Source organism: Vicugna pacos, chromosome 6 (genome assembly GCF_048564905.1).
Source record: "Vicugna pacos chromosome 6, VicPac4, whole genome shotgun sequence".
NCBI lineage: Eukaryota > Metazoa > Chordata > Mammalia > Artiodactyla > Camelidae > Vicugna > Vicugna pacos.
In genome coordinates this window covers 20141082-20154328 of record NC_132992.1, presented here as the reverse complement: position 1 = coordinate 20154328, position 13247 = coordinate 20141082, and the positions used below count along the sequence as shown (strand labels likewise).

At 41.1% G+C, this 13247-nt stretch overlaps 1 protein-coding gene across 3 annotated transcripts in view; it reads left to right on the top strand.

Moving 5' to 3' along the window:
* The window catches only part of SLC28A2 (solute carrier family 28 member 2), a 59295-nt gene that overhangs the window by 971 nt on the left and 45077 nt on the right, over positions 1–13247 (top strand). The gene's annotated exons all lie outside the window — the stretch shown is intronic.

Sequence of the window (13247 nt, the reverse complement as noted above, 5' to 3'; positions counted from 1 at the left end):
AATACACTGAGACAAGAAAAATCTGGCGGCTCTGGAGGCGCTGGTTCTCGTAGCCACTGTGAGGGTGCTGAAAAGGAGTTTGTGGCCTCCATCTCCATAGCCTCTTAGTGAGAGCTTTCTCCTTGAGGATTTTTTCCCCTAATCGACTTAAGGTTTAAAGCAAATTTTATTTGTTATTTTGTTTTATGAACACTTAAAAAACCCAAACTCGACAAACCTAGGTCTGTCATTTGGCATTAGGCAAAATGGAAGTAAGTTTTGGATTTGGCTCCTGGGTGGCTGGCAGTGGCTATATCACTGTCAAGGAGGGAATGAGATGAGACTAAGTGACCATTGAGCCTCTGGAGCTTCTCCCAGGGGGCCTGGGGAGGGCAAAGGAAGTCAGGAAGCATTTCTGGAGAGATGGACGTCGCAGTGGGGTTGTGGCCCTTTTACTGACAATCTATCAACAGAGACTTACAGAACAGCTTGTAAAAGCAGGACACTGTGGAGAGCGGCAATTTTCCAGGATCTCCCCACTCCCAGCTCCCTAAACTTGCCGAGTTTATAGCCACACAACAGGACAGCTCAGACCAGCAGAGAGTATAATGAGGGAAGGTGAATCTCAGAACTTGCCCGATTTTGGTTAACTGTTTTAAGTGTTACATATATAGAAAATCAACATCACCAGCAAAAAAAGAACCAGCCCCCCCCCAATATGACAACTTCTGTTCCTCTGACCACTTACCAAATGACCACACTGAAGATTTTTAAATCTGCAGGATGGAGTAAAGTATTGGGGTGGGAAGCAAGAAAAGGCTCCGACTTTTTCCCTGATGGCCTTGCCCACACCCCCATACTCCTCTCCTACAGGTGCGTAAGTGGACAATGAGCTGCTCCCAGAATCTGGAGAGAAATTCTGAGATAGTCACTTTCTAAGAGTATTATGAGTCAAAACACTCAATCAAGAAAACAACAACCATAAACGGGCACCATTGGAGATAACTCACTCTAGCCATTCACATCCATCCAAGGTAACTGAAGTGTACTCTGAGGGTAGGAATGTGCTAAAGAAGCCGAACAGAAGTTCCCAGTTGCAGGAAGAGTCAGAGAAAAGGAAGGTACTCCTAACTTCTGGCTGCTGACTTTCTTGGCAGATATACAATTACCCTGCAAAGGAAAGTTTACTGTATTCAGAAGCCTGGTAACCTTGGGAGAAGGTAGTCTTGTGTCCCAGAACCAACTCTGAAAATTCTCGTACTAGGCCATGAAAGACTTTAAAGGGAGAAAGGGTAAGTTAATGGCAGTTAATCATTTGGGGAGAGGATCAGAGGCTTTGTTATCTTATACAATGTGCAGACTTTCTTCTGATTGGTTGTTGGTGAGGTAACAGGGCGGTGTTCCAGGAATCTTGTGCTCTGCCTGAAGTTACCATCCTCCACCTGAATGGGAGCCTTAGTTCCTGGGGAAGAATTCAAAGATACAATTTATGTATAGTCCTTGAGGAGAAGCCAGGACCTTGCTTTTTGTACTTGCCTTTTTTTTTTTTTAATTGCTTCTTGACTGTTCCTTGTTTTGCATTCCCTCCCTTTCCGGATTTACAACTGTTTTGAATTTGCCCTTTGGTACTCAGGGAAGGTCTTGAAGGCTGAATGAAGACTAGTTCCTACAGACGAGAAGTGGGTCATTGAAAGGATTTAAACCCAGGAGGGCCCCACAAGGTCCTGCTCAGTTTCGAGAGCATTGCTCTGTTGACTAAAATAAATGTGCAGCCTAAAAGTTAAGAGTTAGGTTTTATTTGGCGGGAGGACTCAAGCCGGGATGACAGCCTCTCAGATCACTCTGAGGGACTGCTCCGAAGAGGTAGGGAAGGAGCTAGACTATACAGGAGCTTTACAACAAAGACCAGGTAGTTGGAACATTAAAAGATTACTTATTATCTAAAGAAAAGCAGGCAACTCAAGTTAAAGAATTTAGTGCTTTTCTATGTATGGGAGGAAGCAAACATTTGGGCTGATTGAATTCATTCCTTTGACAAGCATCTAACTATCTAGGGCCAGTATCTTGTCCTTTATTATTCTGAGTCCCCTCAGAGTGCACCATTGTGAGTGGCTGCAGAGGCTGGGCTGCAGGCTTGTCTTCACTGTGGGGGGTGGCGGCAGCAGTGGCTGATGACTTGATGGTTTCAGCATTCTTTGTTTATTGATATGGTTTGCAGTATTTTTCGTTCACACTCTCAAGTTTCTGATTAGTTGGCGTTTGTTCTTGTTACTGTTGGCATTTTGATTAGACTCTTAAGAGTCTGGTTGGTGTGATTCATTTCTCTTGAGTCTCCTTATCTCTGGTTACACTGACAAAATGGGGTTTCTGGACTGGCAAAGCTGAGAGCTAAAGACCCTTGCCTAGGATGACCTCACCAAGACAGCTGCTCCGGGACACCCTCCCTGAGCTGTCGGGCAGCACCCTCCTCGCCTTGACTTCTTGCTTTAAACCACATTTTGTGGTTTCTGATTCTGGGAATGTGGTCCTTTCTCCCACCCCTTTCCAGCTGGAGGTCAGAGCTCTTCTCTAGGTCTCAGCACCAGGAAGGAGGCAGGCAAACCTTGAAGGGGACAAATGCAATTTATGTTTCAGAGTATTTGCTTAAACAATCAACCCCATGGTTTCCTGGTCATACTTGCTGCATCTGGGAGCTGCTACTGCTGCAGCTGCAGGTCACCACAGGGGTGCAGTACAGACTGGACCAGCATTCTTTGGTATCACCTGGAAGCTAGTTTATTTTTGTTTTGTTTTGTATTTATTTTATTTTATCATTGTTACCTGGAAGCTAATTTAAATTCAGAGTCTTGGTCCCAGAACTACTGTATCAGAATCTTCATTTTAACAAAGTCCTCTTCAGATTATTCATCTACACCTTGAAGTTTGAGAAGTGCTGCTCTGATCTGGAGAACTACCTGGCTCTAATGGGGCCTTCATTGTTTTCCCTGTGAGTACTTCAGCTCATTAGAAGGGACCTTTTTGAGTCTACCGGGCCTCATCCATGGGGGTGACATTGAGATTTTAAGGATGAGAAGATGGAGTTTGTTGAGGCAGTAACCGAGGGCCCATGTTGGGGACCATCTAGGGAGGAGGCAGCAGCCCTAGACTTCCACTAGGAGGCACTGTACCCCAGGAAGTGGATGTGGAATGCTGAGGCTGGGTAAGACTTAGTCTAGAAGAAGACACCACTTTGGATGTAACACTGAGTCCATTCCTCACGAATTCTCTGGATGTGCAGGACCCAAGTTCCAGTTGTTCATGTATTCAGTAAACTGGCATCTCTCTGCTCTTAAAGTGCTATACATGAAGGGGAGCTGCAAAGCTATATCTGATACTTCTACCCAAAGTAGTTTATTTTCCAGCTGGAAAGAAATGCTAGCCCACAGGCAACAGTCAAAAAACAACACAAGAAAGGCTGTGGAAGAAAAAGTCATTTCTTGGTACAGTAGAAGGAAACTCTCCAAGCAAGAGCTGACATAAACTTCCAGAATTGTAAAATAATTGAAGTTTATTTTCAGCACTTCCAGCACCCTCATTCTGACCCCGTTCCACTTCTTTGTGTTGTCCTTATCTCATTCATTCTCATTCATTTGATCAACAATATTTATTGACTGGCCAACTATATGCCAGGCACTGTTCCAGGTTCTGGAGTTATAGTAATGAGAAAGACAGATGTGTTGTTCTCATAGACCTATATTCTAGTGTAAGAATCAGAAAGGAAATTGAGACAAAAAATATATAAGAGAATTTGAGCCAATGGAAAATAATGTGGTATAGTGTCCTCCTGTTTCCTGCCTAGTACCCACTCTTGTACCCCCTCAGCTTCTTTTTCTGTAAAAGGATAATGACTGGTAATAGTAAGTGTTGCCTTTTAACAGGGATCTAAGTTTTACACGAAGAAGATAAACTCTAACCCAGAGTGGCCCACATGTGGCATAAAGAGCCTTCAGATCTGAGGCAGTCTTGTCTAGGCAGAGCAAGGAGGACTCCGTGGTGGCCTGCATGGGCCTGCAGTATAATCCAGTATAACCTAGTGGATTCTGAGGACCAATGAGTAGGACCAGATGACCCCACAGGTGGGTCAAGATCTTGCCAAAGACACAAGGAAAATAAAGCATCCACCCCAAGAAATGAGAAAATTTTTCGAAAGAATTAAAAGCACTTCAAGTGATACATTTTAGGAGAAAAAAAAAAAAAACCCTAGGACTCTGTTGGGAAATAATAAACTACGAAATAAGTATTTTAAAATGTTTTCAATTACACCATAATCTTTTCAGTGCTTAAGACCTTGGGAGGTTTAAATCATCCCTGTTGATGTCCTAAATCAGTCCCCTGGATCAGAGATGCAACTCTTAAGGAGAGAAAGGGGGAGAGACTCTGAATTAAGATTATATTTCTGTCACTAGGTCAAACTTATTTAGATAGAAAGTAAATCCAGTAAGAGGAGAAATACACTTACATTTTTTGCATTCTTGAGTTTGCCAACTGCAAAGTGCACCTGATACACATGCCAAGCAGCTAGCACAGAGGTGCTCAATATACATTAGTTGTTCTCTTGTTTCAGGTACTTCTCTCCACACCCAAGTAAAGAAACCGTGGGGAGAGCCTGCAGGACTATTCTGTCATGGGGCCTAGAACTCATTCCTGAGTCAAGAAGATTGCAGGAGCCACCATCAGAAGCAAAGGTCTAAATCAGTTGTTTCCAAACATTATTCTAGAACTGGTAAGCAGGAATGAACCTTTCATCATGGCGTGAAAGAAAATAAGGTTGATGTGGTAAATTTTCCAAAAGGCTAACTGTATTTAATTCAAAGAACTACCCTCCGGGCTAAGGTTGTGCCCTTCCTACTTTTGAGGTGTTAAAGTGACTTTTCTTTTATGAAAGTAGGTGATAATTTTTTTAAATGCCTTTACTTGGAAAAATTAAAAATTGGCAATCCAATTTTGACCTCCAAATTTATTTTTGAAGTTTTACTGATCAGTGAAATCTAAAAGTACAGTGCTCACCAGACAGCTGGGCGAGCAAAATACCAGGCTGAGAAGAAATGGTCCTCGGTTTGTAGGGGGTCTGCAGAGGAATGCTCAGAGGAATGACAGGGCAGAGAGGGATCCCTGTTCTGTCAGGCGGTGGTCCAGGCCAACACCCATCCACCCACCCAACAAAGAGTAGTCCCTAGTATGATCTGTGCTAGGCCTTAAGGATACAAATTCAAGTAAGACATCCTTACTCTGAGGTCATGTCAGTGCAGGGTTAATCAGATGAGTGAAGAAATAATTACAACAACTATCCTAGGAATACATACACAGTGTATTTCAGCTTAAATCATTGATTCCTGCAGGATATGACATTTGAGCTGGGTTCTTAAGACATGCCTAGTAGTTTCCCTGGGAGAGAAGAGGAAAGGTATTCTAGGCAGAGAGAAAGGCAGAAACAAGGCAAGGAAGCATAAGCATTCAGATGGTCACTTAGCCCTGCCTCTCTGAGACCCTGTTATTCCCACTAAGATCAGGGAGCCTGGAAAAATGTCTGGCATATAGTGTGTGCTCAGTAAGTACTTGGTGACAGCACAGAGACCTTATGGATTAGCTGCTGTTATCACTATCTGTTCTCTGTGTATCTTGTTGGCGTTAACTGGCCTAACTTTTTGGCTATATTTTGTCAGCTTTTTTTTCCAGATCTTACAATGATTCCCTGTGCTTAATACTGCAGTCAGATATATTACTTTCAAGCCCAGAAAGCTTAGTTGTCGGAGGGACTAAGCATCAACTCATGGGCACAGCAGAGTCTACAATATTCTTCATTGCCTCCATCTTAGAAGTTATATTTTCAGCAGTGAAGAGTGAATTTTTTCATGTCTCTGACAAGATCAGAACTCAGAGGATGTGAAACAATGGCAGGGAAACATACACAAGACTGAGGGAGTCCAGAGACTTGGGTTCTACTCCAGTTCTATCATTTTGGCACTGTATTAATTTCATAAGGTTGGTGTAACAAATTACTGTAAGTGGGTGGCTTAAAACAACAGAATTTTGTTGAAATGATATATGTACCCCTGAGTTCATCATAATATTATTTACAATAGCCAAGATACGGAAACAACTAAGTGCCCATTAACAGATGAATGGATAAAGAAGATATGATGTGTGTCTATGTGTATGTGTATGTCTGTGTCTGTGTCTATGTATGTATGTATGTGTATGTGTGTATGTGTGTGTGTGTATATATATATATGTGTGTGTGTGTGTGTGTGTGTGTGTGTGTGTGTGTGTGTAATGGAATATTACACAGCCATAAAAAGGTGAACTCTTACATTTGCAGCAACATGGATGGACCTTGAGGTGCTAAGTGAAATAAGTCAGATAGTGAAGGACAGATACTGTATGATTTCACTCATATGTGGAATATAAAAAACAAACGAAGACAAAATAAATGAACAAAACAAACAAAAACAAACAGATACAGAGAACAGAGTAGTGTTTACCAGAGGGAAGGGTGAAATGGGTAAGAAGGATCAACTGTATGGCGATAGATGGAAACTAAATTCTTGGTGGTGGGCGTGCTGTAGGGTATACAGAAGTAAAAATATAATACTGTTCACATGAAACATATAGTGTTATAAACCTCAATTAAAAACAAAACAAAACCACAGAATTTTGTTCTCTTCATAGTTCTAGAGGCTAGAAGTCTGAAATCAAGGTGTTAGCAGAATTACTCTCCCTCCAAAGGCTCTAGGGGAGAATCCTTCCTTGTTTCTTTCAGCTTCTCATGACTCCAGGCTTTCCTTGGTCTATGGCTTGCCTGATTCCATCTCTGCTTCTGTCTCACATTCCTCTGTCCCTTCTGTGTCTCAAATCTCCTTCCACCTTTCTCTTAGAGGGAAATCTGTCATTGGAGATAGAGCCCAACCTAAATCCAGGATGACCTCATATGGAGATCCCTAGCTTAATTACATCTGCAAATACACTTTTTCCAAGTAAGATCATGTTCAAGTTTCCAGATGTTAGTGTTAGGACTTGGATGTATCTTTTTAAAAAATTTCTATTTTTTATTGAAGTATAGTTGATTTATGATGTTGTGTTAGTGTCCAGTGTTCAGCAAAGTGATTCAAAATTCTTTTTCAGATTCTTTTCCATTATAGGTTATTACAAGATACTGAATATAGTTTTATGTACTATACAGTAAATCCTTGTTGTTTATTTTATTTATAGTGGTGTGTATCTGTTAATCCCAAACTCCTAATTTATCCCTCCTCTCACCACTTTCCCCTTTGGTTACCGTAAGTTTGTTTTCTATGTCTGTGAGTCTATTTCTGTTTTGTAAATAAGTTAATTTGCATCATTCTTTTAGATTCCACATGTAAGTGATATCCTATGATATTTGTCTTGGATGTATCTTCTTGGAGGCCACTATTCAACCCACTGTAATCACATCAATTTCCCCATCTGTAAAATGAAGGAGTTGAACTGGATGAATCACTACATATTTTATAATTCTCTTAATCTTTACTTCATCTAATCAAAGCTCTATAAACAATATCACCCTAAACAAAGTAGTTATAGGAAATAGCTAATAACTGACCACTACATAATTCCCCAGGGCATGGCTCCACAGCACAGACAAAAGGTGCTGCAACTGACTTTTGTGCTATGTCTGTAAACCTAGTTTTACTCTGGTTTAGTCTCAGGAAACTGAAGCTGGTTCTAAGTTTAACAAGTTGCTTCAACAGCTCAGAACCAAATGCCCAAAAAGAAGTAGGGATTTCTGATTCTTAAAGAAAGGCTAGTCCAGAGAAGAAGGTCATCTATATTTATTCTTCACCTCAATAATTTAACTAAAAGGTTGTCCAGAATAAAATTACTTTTTTCTCACCTCTGAGTTTTGCAAATCTCTGTCGTTTTATGTATGGCTAGTGTCATCATACTATCTTTAACTCACTTGGGTCTCAGAAGGCCACAGTACAAATTTCATGACTCTTAAAAAGGAAGTTGTTGGAATGCTTTATTAATATATAAACCATATTTGTAAGTTATTTAGATATATATGAATGACTGCTTTGGCAGGGGAACCTCAAGTTTTTAATGGGATCTATTAAAAATTTTTTTAATTTAAATTTTAATTTTTTTAATTGAAGTGTAGTCAGTTTACAGTGTTACATTAATTTCTAGTGTACAGCATAATGTTTCAGTTATACATATACATACATATATTCATGTTCATATTCTTTTTCATTATAGGGTACTACAAGATATTGAATATAGTTCCTTGTGCTATACAGAAGAAATTTGTTGTATATTAATGGGATCTAAAGGCAAAGTTTTTGATTCTGTGCTGAGTGATTTAGGGGCCTGCTTTTCCGGATGCCAGCAAGGCAATGATGGCCCAGCCACTAGACAACAGAGCATCTTAAAACAGAACAGAACAACTGGTGACCCACCCTAAAACATTTCCAAGGTGATTTTAATTTAATTTTAATTTAATTCACGAGCATTTTAGTGTGGTGAAAAGTTGAGATTGGACTTAAGTCTGATAACACTTCGTAACAGTTTTATAGAAAACTCTTTTGTTTCCAATAGTTTCTCTAGCCCCTCCCTGCTCCCAAGCTATTGGTTGTGTATCAGTTTGGAAAGGGCAATAGTCTTTGTGATTAATGTGCAGCCTCATTGCCACGGCAGTGATAACAGGTACAGTTGTCAGCCAACAGCATTCTCCTACCTCCTGTTTCTGGCCACTAACTTCCCTACTCCTCCCCATTCCCCTCAGCCTATTCTAACAGAGAGCCCTCCTGCTACCCTCTCCCTACCCTGGCCTCACTTCGTGTGTGTGTGTGTGTGTGTGTGTGTGTGTGTGTGTGTGTGTGTGTGTGTGTGTATTATATATGTATAACTTTAATCATGTCCCATACCCTGGAGCCCTGCTCTTTAATTTCCAAGCTAATCAGTTAATCATTTAAAGTTTTATCTTAAATGCTTCATACTTGTTTATTAACGTTGCTAAGGTATATGCTGTGCCAGCATCAAGTGCTTTACTGTAGTTTTCGATCTGGGAGATAAGGGAAAAACTATCAAGTCAACAAACCTGGTTTGCTGAGTTTAGCTTCACATTCTTATAGACGCCAACTCTGGTTCCTAGGCTTTCTCACCCAGGGTTCTTGAACCTTCTTTCCTCCAATTAAATATATCTCTTTATCCAATTCCCTTCAGAGATAGCCAGCTGACCTGCTAAATTGTAAAAGGGTGTTAAAATGTTGTCCTCCTACCCCAAAGTAACATGATCATTTTAATGGAGACATCTTAAGTTCACCTCGTTGATGCTGAGACCCTGAGAACCAAGACAGACTAAGAAGATTCTCAATACCACCAGGGCATCATGGCATACTCAGATCTTCAAAGCATTCTTGTCCCACAGAGTCTGCCTTATTTGTGATTTAATATCTGAGACGTGGCAAAAGAGAAAAGGAGTGTGAGAAAAAGCAGTGTTGTGTCCATTTGTGTGGAATAAGAGATACATAACAAGAAGAAATTTGGCTTGGGTAAGAGTGGGCCTAGAAGGTACGTCTGCTCATTTGAACCTCTGACCATAAATCTTTGAAGCCTTATAGAAGAAGCAGATGTCTTGTTCTGCTCAGGTTGTCATAACAAAATACCATGGACCAGTTGGCTTAAACAACGGAAATTTATTTCTGCTGGCCAGTTTGTTTTCTGGTGAGGATCCTCTCCTGACTTGCAGATGGCCACCTTCTTGTTTTGCCACATGGTGGGGAGAGAAAGTCAGCATCTTGGGGTCTCTTCTTGTAAGGACACTAATCCTATTGGATTAGGGCTCTGCCTTTATGCCCTCATTAGGCATTAATTACTTCCTTACTATACTTACTATTAATTACTTCCTTACTATAAATATAGTCACATTAAGGATTAGGGGTTCAACATATGCATTTGGGGGAAAGGGACATAATTTGGCCTATTAGCAGAAGGGAAGGCTTAATCCAGACCCCTTGCTCCTTGCCCAGGAAAGTTGTCCTCCAATCATAAAGCCAACCTACTGTTCTGGAAGTGGGGGCTGGAGGCTGGGATGAGACGTATAAATCTCTACTAAGAGCTGAAGGGCGCCCTGGGTACATGTAATGATACATTATTTGTGTTGGTTTCACACATTCTGCTGCCTGGGGCCCACACAGTACTGGATCTCTCAGCACATGAAGTCCCTTTGCTCAGAAACTAATACCTGTGGCCCACAGGTCCACAGCCCAGGGCCAACAGGTGTTCAGTTTTAGAGTCCTAAGGACTCCCTGGCCTCCAAAATTCATTTAGTCAACAGATTTTAAGGAGCCAGGCACTGATCTAGGTACTGGGGAAATAATCCTGAACAAGACAAAGCCTGCCTCCCTCATTTGCTCACCAATTCTTCAAAGCCCTTCAGGGGCACAGAAGCTACATGTGCTTCCTGACTTTGGTTTCCAGGGAAGCAGCTGACCCCAGATCTTTTCCTGAGGACTGATTTTAATCAGGCCAGAGAAAGGAAGACAGAGGACGGAGAAAAGGGAAGCAGAGAGGCAGGGCTTTAGCTCCAAAGACTCTCTTTGCTGGCTTCCCATTTATCTGTGCTGTCCTTTCGTGGCCCCGGCTCTCTATGCCCCCATCTGATTCAGGTTGAATTCCATTTCCTTCTCCTACTCTCAGGTGATATGGATAGTGATTTTGTGGAAAGGCTTGACCTATGGACTGAATCACAGGTGGAGTTTGCAGACTTCAAAGCTGGAGCAGCCGGGCTGCCCTTCCCTACTGTGAGAGTTATCTTAATTCATTTCAGGGAAATGCCTACTTATCTTCATTGCAACACTGCTGGCTTTATCAGGAACTGGAGCAGATTCCTGGGAATACGTGAACTGAGGGGCTGAATCAGTGCTCCAACTGCAACACCCTAATCAGCACTGTCTAGGGCATTAGGGGAGTCAGGGGTCGATTTTGGAACCTACCGATTGGGAATTTGTGATTCTACTTGAGAAAATACCCAGCTGTCTGGATTCTTAACTAAGATTTCCCCTTAACAGCAGTTGGGCAAGTTGCTTAACCTCTCTGAGCCTCTATAAGGTTTTTATGAAACAGGGATTTGAAGAAGCAGTAACTAGCTCATAGGGGATTCAGTGAGACAATGCATGAAAGGACCTTGGCTCAGAGTTTGGCACCAAGTAAGCTCTCCATAAAGGTTAACTGTTGTTATTAATAATAATTGAGTTTTTTGGTGATCGTGTTAAGACGTGGTTTCTGTGAGCCTTTTTTCAGCACTCCACCCCCCATAGGCCTCTGTCAAGTTCCACTGAGTCCCTTCAGTGCTCTGACGTGGAGCTTGACAAAACCTCAGGAATGTCTGGGCTGGGCCCCTGGGCACCAAGCTCAAGTGGTCTCCCAGGCAGGCAGCATTCACTGCGGTGGCACGAGGTGTTTTTCCTTTATGAAAGTATAGCTCCTCAAGGTGCTGTTCTTTGTCTAGCATTTCTTTCTGATATCCTGCAGTGTTCCTAAAATATGTTAATATCCACATCTAATGCTTGTTAAGGGCTGCTATGTCCTGCAACACTTTTTTAAGGTAAGGGATATTTGGAAGATTAATTTTTTAAAAAAATCGCAGTTACCTTAAATGAGAAAATGTAGCATTGAATTTGGATATATAATTATTTAAAAATAATTGATATATTTTTGGTCTGAATATTTCAGTCATGTGACAAAAGGATTATTTGCTTATTTACGGTCAACAAATTTGCCTCTAATCTAATAATCTATTATGTAATAAATAACTTATTGTCTGCAACATATATAATTCATTATAAGCAATAGATCTGAACAGCTGTTTTCCTTAGGAGATGTACCTTATCACTCCATGCATTTTGTTAAATAAACATAAAGAGATATTCTTTTAACAAAGAATTCAAACTTGAGACTTGTAACATGGGAAAAGGAGCTCCCTCTAATTTCTCTTTATAAGACAGTCAGAGTTGCAGACATAATAATGTTCACTTCCCTTAAGGGAACAGTGGCTCTTGACAAGAAGAAATACGGTTTCAGCAAAGAACTTGTTGCTCCAAATTTATTTTTCTTTTTAAAAAGCTTAGCATTCTGTTTCAATTCCTACATCAAATATATGGGAGGATATTTATAGTCGTGAGAAATCTGTGATGAGTGAGGTATCTTTGAGTCTTGTATCAGTGAAAAAATGAACTTTGTAATTTCAAAAGTACATTTTTCACTTGTTTAGAAACAAAGTCCAGTTTCTGAAGGATCTCTTTTTAATGGTCAGAATTGCACAGACTAAAGTAAAATAAGAGCTGCACTGTAGTAGTTGCCGTGCCAGTTGTTAAGGACTGCATGTTTATGTGTCCCCACCTCCACACGTGGAAGCCCTAACCCCCAATGTGATGGTATTGGAAATGAAGCCTTTGAGAGGTAGTTAGGTTAGATGAGATCAAGAGAGTGGGGCCCTCATGGTGGGATTAATGTCTTTTTAACAAGAGAAACTAGAGCCCTCACTTGCTGTTGCTTCCATCTGAGGACACAGCAAGAAGACAGCTGTCTGCAAGCCAGGAAGAGAGCTCTTAGCAGAACCCAGCCATGCTGCACCCTGTCCTTAGACTTGCAGCTACCAGACCTGTGAGAAATAAATTTCATTGTTTAAGCTACTCAGGCTATGGTATTTTTTGTGGCAGCCCAAGTAGGCTAATATACCAATAAACTTTGCAGATCGTGTTTCTCTTTTATGGACAGATATTTTCATGTGGACAACTATTTGACAACCTGGGTGCCCCTTATTCCTGGCTCTGAGGTCATCTCTTGGACCTGAGAACAGATTTGGTACACCACTCTGGATCTCTGTTCTCACAGCTTAATGATGATTTAGGGCTTTCTGTCTGGCTTTTAGCCAAATCCAAGCTCAGCCCAGCCCTGGTCCCACCCTGCTGGATTACCCCCAGGCGAAGAGTCAGATGATTAGTCATGCTTCAGGAGCTGCTGAAAGTACAATGAAACAAAAGGAACATGGCATGGTAGAATGAGCATTGAACCTAAACTTACGGGTAAAGACAGAAAGGAGAGCCATAGAAGGGAAAAGCAAAAAGACAGAGCATTTATTAATCATCCCTTTGTGCCAGGCAACATGTCAAAGACTTTCATTTAATTATTTCACTTCATTAAATGAATTGTTTATTTCATTTAATTCCACAGCTCTATGAAGATGCCAT